This window comes from Chiloscyllium punctatum, chromosome 23, assembly GCF_047496795.1.
Source record: "Chiloscyllium punctatum isolate Juve2018m chromosome 23, sChiPun1.3, whole genome shotgun sequence".
Classification (NCBI taxonomy): Eukaryota; Metazoa; Chordata; class Chondrichthyes; order Orectolobiformes; family Hemiscylliidae; genus Chiloscyllium; species Chiloscyllium punctatum.
In genome coordinates, this window is record NC_092761.1 from 623,793 (window position 1) to 639,091 (window position 15,299).

At 43.7% G+C, this 15,299-nt stretch overlaps 1 long non-coding RNA gene across 1 annotated transcript in view; it reads right to left on the bottom strand.

Moving 5' to 3' along the window:
• Positions 1 to 3,085: 3,085 nt before the first annotated feature.
• The window catches only part of LOC140493957 (uncharacterized), a 75,228-nt gene continuing 63,014 nt past the window's right edge, over positions 3,086 to 15,299 (bottom strand). The window contains exons 6-8 of the long non-coding RNA XR_011963796.1: positions 12,652 to 12,833; positions 5,605 to 5,713; positions 3,086 to 3,351 (exon numbers count right to left, since the gene is read on the bottom strand). This is a non-coding gene — a long non-coding RNA (uncharacterized lncRNA). The remainder of the gene's footprint in view (positions 3,352 to 5,604; positions 5,714 to 12,651; positions 12,834 to 15,299) is intronic.

Below are 15,299 nucleotides of genomic sequence, written 5' to 3' on the forward strand. Positions count from 1 at the left end.
GATTCAATGAATAATAAGATTTCAGAATAACAATAAAAAGCAATATCACAGCAGATAATAATTGGCAGCAGAGTAAAACTTACAGTTCCAAATATGTCCACGTTCAGCATTGTGTTCAGTTTTGGTCACCTTGCTGTAGGAAGGATGGTATAAAACTGGAACTTTACAAGGATGTTGCCAGGACTCAAGGGTCTGAGTCATAGGGAGAGGTTGGATAACTGGGACATTCCTCTTTAGAGCGCTGGAGACTGAGGGGAGTGAAATGCGTCGAGAGTCTAGTCATGGCCCACATCAGTTCCAGTCTCCCAGCCTGCCTCGATCCCCTACAATTTTCCTACCAGTAGAATGGGTACATAGTGGGTGCCATATCCCTGGAACACCTGGACAACAAGGACACCCACGTCAGATGCCTGCTCATTGACTATAGGTTCACCTTCAACACCATTATTCCCTTCAGACTGATCACAAAACTCCCTGACCTTAGTCTTGGCTCCGCCCTCTGAAATTGGATCCTCAGCTTTCTGACCCACAGTACACAATCAGTGAAAATAGGTAAGTGTGTCTCTTCCATGATAACATTCAACACTGAAATCCCAAAGGATGTGTCCTCAGCCCCCGACTATACTCACTGTACACCCACGACTGTGTTGCCAAATTTTGAACGAATGCCATCTACATGTTCACTGATGACACCATCATAGTAAGACAGGTATTTAATGATAACAAGTCAAAATACAGAACGGAAATAGTTTACTTAGTGATATGCTGCACTGAGACCATCCTCTCTTTCAACGTCGGCAGAACTAACCAACTGATCAATGACTTCAGAAAGAAATGAGGAGAACGTGCCCGCATCTGCATCAATGGAACTGAAGTTGAAAGAGTGGAAAGCATTAAGTTGCTTGGAGTGATGATAACCGACCTCCCATGTAGACGTGATAGCCAAGATGGCGAAACAACGCCTCTTTTTTTCTCTGGCAGCTCAGGACATTTGACATGTCCACAAGGACCCTCACCAATGTCTACAAATGCACCACTGACAGCAAACTATCTGTGTGCATAATGACCTGGTGTGGCCACAGCCCTGCCCAGGACAGTAAGAGAAATGACAGAAGGTTGTGTGCACAGCCCATGCCATCACGGAAATCAACGTCCTATCCATTGTCTCCATTTACACAGCTCACTGCCACGGAAAGGCTGACAACATTATCAAAGACCCATCGCACCCTGGATCTCCTACAATCTCTTCCATCATGCAGACAATACAGAATCTTGAACACACAAACCAGCGGATCATCAACAGCATCTCCCCAGCCATTATTAAACTGAGGAATGGACTCACTAACTTCAAATAATGCTGATCTTGCTCACATTGATGTTGCCTATAGCATACACTTTCTGGTGTAGCCTGTATGCCTCAGTCTAAGTTTTTCCTTTACCCTATGACCTGTATGTCCTTGCTTATTGTAGGAGCGAGATTCCCCAGCTCGGGACAAAGATTCTGGAGGCAGACAGGACACAGGCACGGAATGGACTTTAATTCAAGCAAAACCTGGCTAATGCTGGGAGAATCCCAAAGGATCTTCCTCGAATCTGGCTTTGACATGAGAAGACAATCCTTTCCTTAAGCTTTAGCTCAGATCAGAAGGCAAATCAATGACACACTTCGATTTTGCAGTAAAAAGACAGTATTTTTATACGTTCTGTGTTGCAGTGATCATACACAACTTTGTCAGTGTACCCTCCACTCCCCTTCTGCAGAACCAATCTTGTAAAACAACTGATCAATGATGGACACTCCCAGGGACAGCCCGAGGTTCTGATTTGTTTCGGAAGTTTAACGATTGTTGTTATCTCTAGTCCTTGGGATCTTTCTATAATGCATTCCAAAGTTCGGGGCTCTGCTCTTTTCAGTCATATCCCTCATTGTTTATCTTGAAGGATTGCATAAATTCTATTCTCCAATGGGCAGGCTATCTCTTATCAAATTCCGTGATCACATTTTACAGGAAAAAGCTGATTCTGATACAAAATACGTAATATTATTATTTCTACGGTTAACCTTTCTCTTCGCGAATTCGACAAGACAAGCCAGGCATCTCGTTAAGGTTTTATTATTATGTTGAAATCTGTGTCCATGATTATTTACCAAATATTTAACTAGAACTTATTACTATTGTAAACAGTTTCAAAGGCACAGCTAGCTTCTGAAAGATAACTTGAGATGCTATTTTTGTGGATGAAAATAATCCTTACTGAGATCAGAATAAGTTACTTTGTGTAGTGATTCTTCAACGTTTTTGTGCTACAAATTCATTTTTTCATCTGTGTTCTGTAACAAATCATCTTTTTTTTAAAAAAAAACCTTCTTTACCACTATATAGGCATGTTTCAGAATCTTGCGAATCAGATTATACTTTCTTTTGCTTTGGAATACTTCCCTGTTCAAAGGCCTTTTTTTCACTGATGCTGAAGCAATCTATTTTAATTTCTGTCTATTTTGTGGCTCTTCAGAAACAGACAGCTGAAGTAGACTTTTAATTTTCGGCCACTCCATGTCTCTAAAAAAAGGCAGCTCCAACTCTCACTATGATCTGCCAGAACTGTGTATAAACAAAGAGTTTCACTCTACTTAGATACATGCGACAACGAATCCTATCAAATCAAATAAAACCAAATCATATGATCGAGAGAGAGAAATTGTCACATGGTCAATACACCCAGATGAAACCTCTGCAGACTGCCACATCCGGCAAAAAATCGTGATAGTCGATTAAACAACTAACTGTTAGAGAGGGCTTCACAATTATCCCCATTCTATCAATGGATCAGCTCTGCACATCAGTGTAAAAAACAAGGAAATAGTATCTGTACCATCCTCAGCCAGGGGTGTTGAGTCGATAATTCAATTCACCGTCATCATGATGCCCACAGGATCACAGATCAGTCTTCAACCAATTCAATTCGCTGCACGTGCCATGAAGAAAAAGCTGAACACAGTAGAGAGGCAAATGCAATGAGTCCTGACCCCATTCCTGCAATAGGACTGAAGACTTGTGCTGTACAACAAGCCGTGTCCCTGGGGAAGCGGTTTCCTTCCAGCTACAACTCTGACATCTCCCTGGCAATGTGGAAAATTACTCAGTGTCGGGGAATAATTACAATCTGGACAATTACAACCCTCTCAGCCTCATCACGATAGTCAAATTGGGAGTTCGTTTTGATAGAGCTGTCAAGCAGCACAGACATAAACTTGCTCAGTGTGGTTTCCGATCGGTCCCCATGTGGAGATGGTGCTGTTTTGGAAAAGTCACTGGATGAATAATCCAGACCAGGCTAATGCTCTGGCAGCTGGTGGAAGTTAAAAACAATTAATAAAATATCGAGATCTCAAATCTGGTGTCAGTAACAATGGCCTTGAAGTCAATGTCGATTGTAAACACCAATTTCCTTCCCCAATGTACTTTCAGGAAGTGAATCTCCCGTGCTCTCCTGGTCTGGCCTAAAAGTGACTCCAAACACACAGACATGTGATGCACTCTTCAATGGTCTCTGAAAAGGCCAAGCAAGACACTCTATCGTATCAAACTGCTCTGAAGTCTAAAAGGATAAAACCTGACAGAACACCCAGCCCCCAACCTCGGTATGGAAAAGGGAACGGGAAACACAGTCCTGTTGAGCCAGCAGAGACGTCCTTCCTAACATCTGTGAACTTGTGACAACATTTACAGAGCTTTCCCACAAACCGCACAGAAACATCGGGAATGTAATAGGCCATACAGCACACTGAGCCTGCCCCATTCTAGTTAATGTCTGAACATCTCCTCAATCCACATTCCCCACACACTTTACACACCCCTTAATGTGATTAACCTTGTGAAGCTATAAAATAGGAACTGTGGTCGTCCCCTTGGTCTGTCGAGTTTGCTATCCAATTCAATATAATGATTGCTGACCCTTTATTTCTACACCATACTCCTGCCCTCTCCTCCATCCTTTGGTGTCTAGACATCCTTATTAGTCTTTAGTGCCTTGTCTTCCACAGCCTTATGTGAGAGAGAATTCCCAGGTTTACCAGTCTCTGAGTGCAGACATTTATTCGTATCTAAATGCAATGTGACCCATCTGTATTTAATACTGTGGCCTCTTGTTTTAGACTTCCCAGCCAGGGGAATTATCATCACTGCTTCCAATCTAACTCACCCTGTCAGTGTTTTATATATCTCACTGAGATCTCCACTCATCTTCCTAAACCCCATGCGATACAGGCTCAGTTGCCCCAAACTCTGCTCCACAAAAAGTCTGTCATCCCAGAGATCAGTCTGGTCATCCTTCGCTGCACTCCCTCAATGTCAGGTTTGTTCTTTATTAGGTACGGAGACCAAAACTGCACACAACACTGCACAATGTTCGAGTTGAGGTCTCACCAAGGGCCTGTACAGCTGCACTGAGACACCCTTACCCCTGGACTCCAGTCCTTCTGAAATGATGGTCAACAACAATTTATCTTCCTGACTGCTTTCTGCTCCTGCAATATTGCTTTCAGTGACTGGTGTACAGGGAGAGCCCAGATCCTTTTCAATGTTACAGCTCCCCACTTGGTGGGTCTGTGTAAACTGGTCAGTGTGCCAATGTATTCCCTGTATTGGCTTCTTTCTGCAGAACTCACTGCCCTGCATGGAACACAGATGTCTGTCTAAACAATAACAGAAGAAAAGTGCAGTTCCCTTCATAGATCGACATTTCTCAACCACTTCCTTTTCCAATGGTTGGCTGGAACTTTAGTGTTTCACAACAAAGTAGACAACATCATATCTATCCACACTGCTCTTCATCTGCCACATGTTTACTCATTCACTCCGTTTGTTTCATTCTCCTTTAAGTTTTTTTCACATTCTCCTCACTTTCAAAATCCTAGTTCCGTCAGCAGACTTGGAAACTTTGCATTTGAATCCCTCAACGAGATGTTTGAGATGTATTGTGAATATCTGGCGCCCCAGCATCAATCATTGTGATGACTCATGAGCCTTCCAAACTGAAACCCATCCATTTATTCCTCCTCATTGTTTCCTGTCAACACTCCCATTTTAACACCATGTTCATATATTACCCCCTTTCCCATGTGCTTTTACTTTGCTTACAAGGGTTGGGACTCTATTAAAATCCTTGCTGAAAATCCTAGTTCAGTGCCTCTATTGTATTTTCTTTAATTAATCTACCAGTGAGTTTCTCAAATGTTTCCCATTTCAGCAATCTGTGTTGTTTTTTTTTCTATGCCCATTATTTTCAGTTCCAATAATTTCTCCAAATTAGTTTATTTACTAGTTTCATTCCACATCATTTTCTCATCAGACTCAGGTTTTTTCCTATTGCTGGGAAGGCTTTGTTTATGCATTTTTCTGTGAAGGCAGAAGTGAAGTAGCTGTGTCATGTTTCTCTGTTCTCCATTCTCCATTCCCTGGTTTCACTCTGTAAAGAATCTGAAACTTTGACTAAAAAGAACAGCTGTTGTTTATTCACCCTGTCCATGCCCCTTGTAATCTTAAATCTGAATTACATTCCAATTCAACTTCCTCTGCTTCAAAATAAATAACTCGAGCTTACCCAGCCTCTCTCCACAGCTCGTATGGTCCATCCCAGGAAGCATTCTGGTGAATCTCTTCTGCACCTCATCCAGTACAATCACATCCTTCCTGTAACGCGGCTCCTAGAACTGCACACAATATTTCATTTGGCCTTACCGAAGTGCTATATAAAACTCGGATAATCTTTGGGTTAATGAATAAAGGCTTTATCTACAGTCATGCTGAACTCATCAATTATCATATCCAGTCACATTCAGGGATGTGTGGAGAAGCACGCTCTGAGCTTCCTAGTGTGATGCCGTTCTTTGAGTCCTCCCCTGTCTGTTTCCTTCTTCCAAAGTGCATCACCTCATATTTATCAGAGTTACATTCCATTTGCCATTGATCTGACCATCTGACCATTCTATCTGTATCTTCCTGTAATATAAGACCTCCCTCCTCACTGCCAACCACACAGCCAATCTTTGTGTCAAACACAAACTTACTTATCACACTCCCCCTACCCACTTCACATTCACATCACTTATGAATACCACAAATAATACGGAACACAGCACTGATCTCTACCGGGTACACCGGGGAAATTGGGCTCCAGTCACACAAACAGCCTTCTCCCATGAAGTTGAGTTTGGATACAACTTGCCAAGTCACTAATAGACCCTACATGTTCCCTGGTTGTTCTGTTCCACTTGATATACGTGGAGAATATCTGGGGATTCTCCTTAATCTTGCCCTGCTAACAGGCTTCCATGCCCCTGTGTTAGTCAGTCCCCTCCGAGGGAAGAATTTCCTCCTTATTACGGTCTTAACTGGCATATCCCTTATCCTGTCATTATTTGCCTTAAATATAGAGTAGACAGCTAGAGAAACATCCTGTTTATTTCCACCTCATCACATGAATCATAGATTTTTGAAATTTCACTGCGATCACCTCTCATGCTTTGAAACTGGAGAGGTCGCAGGACAAACCTCCCCATCAGAAAATCTTGTCATCTCAGGAATTAATCTGGAGAATGTCCATTGCACGTCCTCTGTGATCAGTGTCATCTTTCTTAGATTAGGTCACCGACACTACACTCAATACCTCAGGTACACTCTCACCAACACTCTATGCAACTGATTCATGATGCCTTTACCTCTCTATTCCAATCCCTTTAAACAAACTCCAACCTAACTTTAACTTTCCAATTACATGTATTGCTCCAAATACCATTCACACTAACTGCATTTACAAACTCACTCTGTGAGTTATCGAGGCATAGAGATGTACAGCATGGAAACAGACCTTTCAGTCCAACCCGTCCATGTCGAGCAGATATCCAACCCAATCTATTCCCACCTGCCCGCATCCGACCCATATCCCTCCAAACCCTTCCTATTCATATAACCATTCAAATGTCTTTTAAATGCTGCAATTGTACCAGCCTCCACCACATCCTCTGGCAGCTCATTCCATACACGTACCACCGTATGTGTGAAAAAGTTGCCCCTTAGGTCTCTTTCACGTTTTCATTTTTTTAAGTGTGGAAACAAGTCCACAGCGACCCACCAAAGCACAAACCACTCCGATCCATCCCCCTAACCTAACAGTACAGGCAATTTAGCATAGCCAATTCACCTAGCCTGCACAAGTCTGGATTGTGGGAGGAAACCCACGCAGACATAGGGAGAATGTGCAAAGTCCACACAGCCTGAGGCGGGAATTGAACCTGAGTCTCATGGCATTGGGAGGGAGCATTGCTAACCACTGTGCCACCCAACATCCTTCACTTCTCAGCCTAAACCTATGCCCTTTAGTTCTGGACTCCCCGACGCCAGGGAAAAGACTTTCTCTATTTATCCTCTCCATGCCCTTCACAATTTTGTACATCTCTAGAAGGTCACCCCTCAGCCTCCAACGCTCAAGGGAAAACAGCCCCAGCCTGTACAGCCTCTCCTTATACCTCAAATTCTCCAACTCTGTCAACATCCTTGTAAATCTTTCCTGAACCCTTTCAATTTTCACAACATATTTCCGATAGGAACGAGACCAGAATTCCACACAATATTCCAACAGTGGCCTAACCAGTGTCCCGTACAACCGCAACATGACCTCCCAACTCCAAAACTCAATACTCTGACCAATAAAGGAAAGCAAACCAAACACCACCTTAACAATCCTACCTCCCGGCGACTCCACTTTCAAGGACCAATGAACGTGTACTCCAAGGTCTCTTTGTTCAGCAACACACCCATTGCCATTAAATGTCGAAGTCCTGCTAAACTTTGCTTTCCCAAAATGCAGCACCTCACATTTATTTCAAATAAACTCCACCTGCCACTTCTCAGCCCATTGGCCCATCTGATCAAGATCCTGTTGTACTCTGAGGTAAACCTCTTCGCTGTCCACTACACCTCCAATTTTGTTGTCATCTGCAAACTTACTAACAATACCTCTTACGCTCGCATCCAAATCATTTACGTAAATGATAAAAAATTGAGGAACCAGCACTGATCCTTGTGGTACTCCACTGGTCACAGGCCTCCAGTCTAAAAAATAACCCTCCACCTCCACCCTCTGTCTTCAACCTTTGAGCCAGTTCTGTATGCAAGTGGCTAGTTGTCCCTGTGTTCCGTGAGATGTAAACTTGCTAACCAGTCTTCCATGGAGAATCTTGTCGAACGCGTTACTGAAGTCCATATAGAACACATCTACTGTTCTGCCCTCTTCGTAACTTCTTCAAAAAACTCAATCAAGATCGTGAGATATGATTTCCCATGGTTAAAGCCATGTTGACTATCCCTAATCAGTCCTTGTCTTTCCAACTCCATGTACATCCTGTCCTTCAGGATTCCCTTCGACAACTTGCTCACCACCGACGACAGGCTCACTGACCTATAGTTCCATGGTTTGTCCGTACCACCCTTCTTAAACAGTGGCACCACGTTTGCCAAACTCCAGTTTTCTGGCACCTCTCCTGTGACTATCAACGGTACAAATGTCTCAGCAAGAAGCCCAGCAATCACTCCTCTGGCTTCCCACAGAGTTCTATGGTACACCTGTTCGGTCCTGGGGATTTATCCACTTTGAAACGTTTCAAGACATCCAGCACTTCCTACTCTGTAATATGGACATTTTTCAACGTGTAACCATCTATTTCCTGACATTCTATATCTTCCATATCAGTTTCCACAGTAAATGCTGATGCAAAATACTCGTTTAGTATCTCCCCCATTTCCTGCATCTCCACACAAGGGCTGCCTTGCTGATCTTTGAGGGGTTCTATTCTCTCCCTAGTTATGATATTGTCCTTAATGTATTTGTAAAAACCCTTTGCAGTCTCCATAATTCTACTTGCTAAAGCTATCTCATGTCCCCTTTTTGCCCTCCTGATTTCCCTCTTAAGTATACTTCTACTGCCTTTATACTCTTCGAAGGATTCACTCGATCTATCCTGTCTATCCCTGACATATGCTTCCTTCTTTTTATGAATCAAACCTTTTAGTTAGTCAGCAATCCCTATACTACCAGCCTTTCTTTTCATCCCAACAGGAATATACTTGCTTTGGATTCTTGTTATCTCATTTCTGAAGGCTTCCCATTTTCCAGCCGTCCATTTACCTGTGAACATCTGCCCCCAATCAGGTTTTGAAAGTTCTTGCCAAATACTGTCAAAATTGGCCTTTCTCGAATTTATAACTTCAACTTTAAGATCTGGTCTATCCATTTCCATAATTATTTAAGATCTAATGGTATTATGGTAGCTGGCCCCAAAGTGCACCTCCACTGACATCTCAGTCACCTGCCCTGCCTTATTTCCCCAGAGTAGGTCAAGTTTTGCACCTTCTCTCGTAGGTTAATCCACATACTGAATCAGAACATTTTCTTGTACACACTGAATAACTTCCTCTCCATCTAGACTCTTAACGCTACGGCAGTCCCAGTCTATGTTTGGAAAGTTAAAATCTCCTACCATAATCACCCTACTTTCTTACAGATAGTTGAGATCTTCTCACAAGTTTGTTTCTCAATTTCCCTCTGACTATTAGGGAGTCTATAATACAATCCCAATAAGGCGATCATCCCGTTCTTATTTCTCAGGTCTACCCAAATAACCTCCCTCGATGTATTTCCACGAATATCCTCCCTCAGTACCCCTGTAATGCTATCCCTAATCAAAAACTCCATTCCCCCTCCTGTCCTCCCTTCCTTTCTATCTTTCCTGTAGAATTTGTAACCTGGAACATTATCTGCCAGTCCTGCCGATCCCTGAGCCATGTTTCTGTAACTGCTATGATATCCCAGTCCCATATTCCTAACCATGCCCTGAGTTCATCTGCCTTCCCTATTTGGCCCCTTTGCATTGAAATAAATGCGGTTTACTTTATTAGTCCAGCTTGTCCCTGCCCGTCCTGACTGTTTGACTCGTTTCTGTTCTCAGTTTACCAATCTCAGATTGATCTATTTCCTCACTATCTCCCTGCCCCCAGCTCCCCCCCCCCCGACACCCCCCACCACCCAAACTAGTTTAAAACCTCTCGAGCAGCTGTGGCAAATCTTCCTGCCAGTATATTCGCCCCCTTCCAATTTAGGTGCAATCCGTCCTTCTGGTACAGGTTCCTTCTACCTCAAAAGAGATTCCAGTGATCCAAAAATGTGAATACTTCTCCCATACACCAGCTCCAAAGCCATGTATTCATCTGCTCTATCCCTCTATTCCTGTCCTCACTAGCTCATAGCGCCGGGAGTAATACAGATATTATTACTGTCAAGATCCTCTTTTTTAAATTTCTGCCTATCACCCTGCAATCTCCGTCCATAATCTCAAACGTTTTCCCTTTTTATGTCGTTGGTTCCAATTTGGTCAATGACCTCTTGCTGGACCCTCTCCCCTGTCAGAACATTCTGCATCCTTTCTGAGATATCCTTGATCCTGGCACCAGGGAAGCAACACACTAATCTGCTTATTTCTCTGCTGTCCACAGAACCATCTGTCTGTACCTCAGACTAGCGAGTCCCCTAACACAATTGACTTCGTGGAATCCGACGTATCCCTTGTTGCATTAGTGCCAGTCTCCATACCACAAACTTGTCTGTTTGTGCAACGTTCCCCTGTGAATCCATCACCCGCTACATTTTCCAAAACAGCATATTTGATTAAAATAGGGAGAGCCACAGAAGACTCCTGCACTAGCTACTAAACTCTCTTGCCTTTTTTGGAGTTAACCCATCTATGTAACTCTATCTGAGACTGTCCCTCTTCCTATAACTGCCATCCATCACATACTGTTGTGTTACCAATTCTGTATTGTCTTAAACTGTCTCTCCAACCAATCTATTCGATCTGATAGGACTCACAAGCAGAAGCATTTATTGCAGATATAATCTGCAGTAACCTTTAAATCTGATAAATGCACTCCGATATCCAGCGATACATGAATTCAAACAGCAAAGGCAGTAACTCTGCAGGTACGCTGTCCTGTCAGTTTCTTCCCCTCACCATGTGCTTCCTTTGTCCGTTCTTTTCCCTGTTAAAACTTGCATAAAGGCTTCTGATAATTCAAATATACCATATCCCCTATACCACTACACCCCTCCTACACCCTTACAATTCTGCCATTTATATTCACACCAACAAATTCAATCCAACAGGCTCGTTGCTGGATCAGTCGGCATGGAGACCATTGTCACACACCGTTACTGTACTGCCCTTGCCATAAGTACATTCAGTGTCCTGACTGTAACCATACTGACATTCGCATCACTGTTTGGTGCCTACAAAAGAATTCCTGCTAACGGTTGCTGCTGCTTGCTTATTCTCAACTCTACTTTTCAAATTCAGATCCACATGATTGTCTCATTAATGCATTAACCTCATCCTTCCTTCATACCTTGTTAGCTTTTTGCCTAGTCTGCATATTGGGACTAGATTGGGTTGGGATATCTGCACAGCGTGGGTGGGTTGGACCGAAGGGTCGGTTTCCATGCTGTACATCTCTATGACTCTATGACTCTATGCAAACAACCCTTCAGTATTCACTTCCCAGCGATGGTCATTCTGCAGCTACACCTCCGTAATGACAGTTCCATCAGATCTGTTCACTGTCATTCCATCTCCCTTATGGCGAATACAGGGAGTCGCACCTCAGTAGTGGGGGGTTGGACAGATGGGTAGAGGTTACAGAGATAGGGAGGCTAAGAATTAAACACAGTTACATCTGGTCAAGAATGTCAGAGGGACAAAGGTGTTTGGGGATTGGAGGAATTTACAGAGAGAGAGGGAGCTGGATTAGATTCTGGAGAGAGGAATAGGGATGGAGTTAGGAAGAGGCAGGCAGACTGAGAGACACAGACAGGGGGCTGTTTCATCTCGGAGATTATTGTGTATACTAACAGAGATATGGAAGGTTGTTGTGATTGAAGACATTTACAGATATAAGAAGGCTTCTAGACTCTGGCGGCCTCATAGATAGGAAGGCAATGGAGAATTCCAGGTTACTGGGTTGAAGACAGTTACACAAATGGGGAGGGTTGCACAAACTGAAAGAGGTTCCTGTGGTCGGGAGGGGTATGGTGTCGGGAATGAAGGTGAAATTTAACAAGATAAAGATCAAAGAATTGGAGAAGGATAAGGAGATTACAAATTTTTCACAGCTAAGGAAGGGTTGTAGGAGCTGGAGATGATTACATAGGCAGGGACGGATGGAGAGGTTAAAGACAAATACATTGACATGGAGGGTGGTATTGGTGGGAGGAGCTTACAGGGATAGACAGGGCTGTCAGGGTTTACAGGGATGACGGAATTTAGTACCTACTGGAGAAGGTTAGGGATTAGGGTGTTAGGGACTGGAGAACCTGACAGAGACAGAGACAGAGACACAGAGAATGATGTGGACTAGAGGAGATTTCAAACAGAGGAAGGATTATCGGGACTGGAGGATATTACAGAGATCACGAACACAGCATGGGCCAGGATTGATGCCTGCGATCCCCTGTGCTGTCGCATTGAGGACTAGTACAGAAGAGGTGAAAGCAGGACCCTCACAAGATGGTGAGAATGAAGTCTAGAATGTTGCTGTTCCTTACCCAGCTCTATATCTCTGTCCTGTCTTCCTGGTCTACCTCCACCCTGTGCTGTTTACTGTGAGTGATCTTACCAGCTGCAGGAATTACTGAAGGCTCCAGATCTCCCTCTCCATTTCTCTTGGCTGACCAACCAGTTTCAATGAGGTGATGGATGAGACAGGAGTTAGGAACATCCTGATGACCTGCATGAGACAGAAATAGACAGAATGGGAAATTAGACTGATGCAATGAGGATAACACATGCAGAGTGGCACTGAGTCCAGCAGAGATCTCGATAATCCCAGTCTCCATCCCTTGCCTGTGCTGCTGCATCTCTCTGGAATGGACAATTCTGTTGACTCAGGATCTCAGACCATCTGTAAGAGAGAGAAATGCTGACAGAGGCAGTAAATAGACTGACACAGTGAGGGATACCACATGGAGAGATACTGAGTGATATGACATTATTAAACACTGCATCAACAGGGAATTGTTTCAATTTGTAACAAAGACACTGGGATAATTGTGAGGGGATTCAACCTTCCTATCTCATCATCTCTTTGGCAGTGGCTCACAGATGAGGCTGACTCTCTCCCACTCTCAGTGGGGGTGGGGGAGTCTGGAGTTGGCTGTACAGACCGATGTGGCCTTCCACAGACTCTGTTACACTTGAGGCAGAAGGTGAACGTGGAAAGGGGGTGGGTGGGGTGTTGACATGACAGCGCGCTCCTTGTGCTGTTTTCTCCTGGATGCCCGTTTTCCCCACAGAAAGTCTCGAGGTGCTTGACACCTTCCCAATGCTCCTTCCCACTTCAGACGGTCTTGGCCGATTTGATTAAGAGATGAAAAAGAACCGATCAATTCTGAAGTAACCAACATTTAGAAATATGGAGGAGTGCAGTAGGAAGAGGAAATATTGTCAGTGTTTAATCAGAGTAGCGGTACAGGGGGAATTGAAGGTGCTGGAGGTGGTGAGAGTGTTACAGAGAGGGGCAAAGGCCTGAACAACGTTACAAAGCCAGTACGGATTGCTGCAGCAGAGCTGTTTGCCAAGGTAGGGATAGACATATGTGTATTTCATTGATTCATTCAAGGCCTAAGGATATCACCGGATGGACCAGCATCCATTGCCCTCCTGCTAATTGCCCAGAGGCAACTCAGAGCCAGCCATATTGCTGTGGGACTGGAGTCACATGTGAGCCAGACCAGGTAAAAATATCATATATCCCTCCCTAAAGGACATACGTGAACAAGTTGATTTTTTCCAGATAATCAACAATGCTTATACAGTGGCCTCACTAATGTCCTCTACAGATAAACCATGACATCCCAACTCCTACTCTCAATGCTCTGCCCAATGAAGGGTGACCATCCCAAACGCCTGCTTCACCAGCCTGTCTACCCGTGACGCTACTTTCAAAAAATTGTGTACCTGCATCCCTGGGTCAATGAAATGATTCACAACAATATCCAAGGCCCAAACATTAATTGTACAAGTCCAGCCTGGTCTGCTTTACCACAATACAACATCTTGCATTTCTCCACCTGTTATTCCTAACCTCAGTGGTCCAGCAGTACTGTTGATTCCATTGTACTCTTCGATATCCCTCTTCACTGTCCACATTATCACCAATTTCAGTCTCACTCACAAACTTGCTAATCATGGATCCTGTATTATCATCCAATCTGTTTATATAAATGATGCACAACAGTGACCCAGCACCGAACCCCATGGCACACCGTTGGTCACAGGCCTGCAGTTTGGGCAGAAACCCTCTATGAATATGTTCTGTCTCCTATAGTCAATCCTGTTTTGTATCCAGTTGGTGAGCGCTCCCTGGGTATGTCTGATCTAAACTTACTTACCAGTCTGCCATGTAGAACCTTGTCAAAGGCCTTGCTAAAGTTCATGTGGACATCGTGTACTGCTCTGCTTTGACCTCTCACTTGTCTACCTCCACACTCACATTTGAGGCATGATTTCCCATGCACAAAGCCATGCTGACGATCGTTAATCTGTCCTTACCTTTCCAAATGCACGATGATCGTTTCTCTCAGAATCTCATCCAACAACTTACCACCCCTGCCATCAGTCTCACTGGTCCGTAGTAGCTGTCGATGATACAAATATCTCTGAGAGGGGCCCTGCAATTTCCTCCCTCGCTTCTCACAAGGCGCTGGGGTATATCTGATCATGTCCAAAGGTTTTATCTAACTTTTGCATTTTAAGACATCCAGCACCTCCTGTTCTCCAATGTGAACTCTTTTCAAGACATCCCTATGTATTTTCCCAAGTTCCCGAGCTTCCATGTCTTTCACCACAGTAAAGCCTAACACACAATACTTGTTCAGTATCTCCCCCATCAGCAGTGATTCCACACAGACAGCCTCATTCACCTTTCAGGGGCCCTATTCTCTCACGAGCTAATTTTTAGCCCTTGTTGAAACTTGTCAAAATGCTTCTGAAATTTCAAATATCCCTCTACTGCAACTAGCCTTCCCCACCCTTATCTATTCTGCCATTTATGGTCACACCAAAATATAGGATGCAACAGATTTAAAAATATTCCCCTTTTATAAAATCATACATCTCACATTGTTTCTAAGTATCTAGTTCTCATTTATTGTCATATTCTTTATAGCACATTCCAGCACGTTCCCGACTTACT